Raw genomic sequence first — 2,716 nt, 5'->3', positions numbered from 1 at the left:
TGATACTTTTAAAAAATCAAAACCATGGCTGTTTCAAGATATATATTTCCAATGTGTTTTTTTACATTATTGTTAATGGCATTTAACAGTCTTATCCTATTTAATTATCATCAAAATCAAAAATTAATACTTTTGATTCTCGTTTTTTGAACTCTATGACCATTTGTGAAAAAACAAAACACTTCTGTCAGGTTCCTTTATAAAATAGTAAAAGTTCTTCTTTAATATTTGTTTTGAACAAAATTTACAAAATGAGTGTGCTGTTTTGGCTTTCTAGAGAGTTAATAATCATTATACTTACAATTAGTATACAAGAATTTCCTCACATATTTTAACAAAAAAAAAATAAAGCATTATATAAATTTAGATAAATTGAATCAATAGTAGAAAAATGTATGCATAATCTTTTTTCTTATTTTTGTATACATTTAAACATTTTTGCTTTCAGTTTACACAAAGTGCTATTTTACAAACTATATCCACATTTTTATATACATCTAAATCGGGTATTTCAGAATTTCAATTTCATGTTTTTTTATACTTGTTTTTTTTGTGTGTATTTATTAGTTTACAAACACTTGTCATTTACTTACTGATGTAATTTTTCTAGTTTGTCTAGTGTCTTCATTACAGCATTTTGATCAAGTATTCTCTGTTTTACAATATATATTTAACTATATATTTAACTATACTAAGAATCAAATATTTCTATATTTTCTCTGTTATTCGTTGTGTTTATTTTTTTTGCTTTTTTTTTTTTCGCTAGTTCAGGCATTAAAGCTGCATGCCTCCAGATGAGCCAAAATATTCCAATAAAATTAAACATCGGGGAAATGTACTAAGATTTTAAGAAAAGTAAACAGATAAAAGATTCAAGTAATAATTTATATCTTATGTGCAATTAATGACTGATTTTTGCAGTATTTATCGCCATATCTTTAAACTGCGTGACTAACGCTGTAAGGATTATTTTTGTGTATTTTGACCTTTATTTGGTAATTTACGTGGATTATAAGTGCCGATATGCAATATGTCAATTACTTTCTTTGTTCACGTCACAAGTTTTTATTTTAAAATACATTTTCAAAGTTTTCATGAACATAAGGATGGATCTGGAGGCGTGCTGCTTTACCTTGTCTTCATGTTTATATGCAAAAAAAATCTTGCATTTGATTTTAAGTTTAAAATACTGTTATATTATTTAAAATTGCTAATGCTTATGTCAAAGCAATTGTTAAAGTTTTGTTTTATCTATACACTTTTTTTTTGTTTACACTAACATTTTTGTACAGCGCAATAATTCTCTAGTGCTATAATGCATTTATACATTTATTCATGATTGTCTCTATATATATCTACGTTATGTCAGTTTGGGCAAATAAATTATAGCAATAAACTAAATGGTTTACTTGAATTATTAATAAATTCGAGGGTTATATTTTATTTAGTGGCAACATAGTTATGTACACTGGTTGTAAACATGGCATTTATAATGTTTTGAGAGAGGAGCAAAGAGCTTATTGCATTATTCGTGGTTTATTGGGTAAATGCGCATCAGAAATAAAAAAAAAAACGGATATAGATTTAGTTTATGGAGAAAATGCTTTTCCATATCGCACAATTGCCAGGTGAGTGTCAATGTTTAAGAAAGGTAGAACTTATGTTAAGGATGATTCCTGCCCTGGACGGCCTCTTTCCGCTTTTTCTGGAAAAGACGTTGGCACTGGCAAAGCCATATTTGGTTATGATGCAAGATATACCATGGAGGACATAAGTCACATATCTGGCCTTTGTGCGTATTGTGTTTTCCATCTTGTAAGAAGAGTTAAGCAAAGTGGGCGCCAGATGGATCCCGCATTTGCTAACTTCTGACCAGGAAAGGGAGGAAGTTGAAAAAGCCTCGGCCTTATCGACTAGATTCAAAGATCGAGACCCTAGACGCCTGAGAGAAATTGTCACATGGGATGAAAAGTGGCTTTATTATTTTTTGAGCCCGACAATAAATTCGATATCAAAATGTGGGTAGGTGCAAACAGCGATCATCCAGTTGTTGCTGACGTACAAGCGTTAAAAGAGTTATGTACGCTCTATTTTTTGACAGTGATAGAATAGTGGCCCGTGTCGCTGTGCCTGAGAGGGGTAGTGTCACTGGAACATTTTACCGTGATCATGTTCTCACTGCTGTAGTTAATAACTACATAACAAAGAACCAAATGTCCGGGATGCGGTTTGGGTACATCCTGCTTATAGTCCTGCCCTCTCTCCTTAAGACTGGTTGAATTATTTATACATAAAATCTTGCCTTCGCGGTCACAGGTTCAAAACATGTAGTGCCTTTGAAAGCGCTCTCTACCAATCTACCAACAGTATACCCAAAGAACAGTTCAAAAATGTTTTTTAGTCCCCTACCGGTTTACCGGAGGGGACTTTAGGTTTACCCTCTTACCGTCCGTCCGTCTGTCTGTCCATCAGTCCGTCCACAAAACTGGATCCCACGATAATGCAAAAAGTACTGAAAATATTTTTATGAAACTTGGTATATGGATAGATTGCAGTACGGAGAAAATGTACGTCTTTTTCTTTTTATTCCTATGTTGAAAATCCTGGTTGCTATGGCAACAAATAGACTGAAAATGTGGTAAATTTTACACATAAACTGGATCCAGTGATAAGGCAAAAAGTACTGGAAATATTTTTATGAAACTTGAAATATTGA

Source organism: Ruditapes philippinarum, unplaced genomic scaffold (genome assembly GCF_026571515.1).
Source record: "Ruditapes philippinarum isolate M1 unplaced genomic scaffold, ASM2657151v2 ctg3509_1_1_1_1, whole genome shotgun sequence".
NCBI classification, from domain to species: Eukaryota; Metazoa; Mollusca; class Bivalvia; order Venerida; family Veneridae; genus Ruditapes; species Ruditapes philippinarum.
This window is presented reverse-complemented; position numbering follows the sequence as displayed.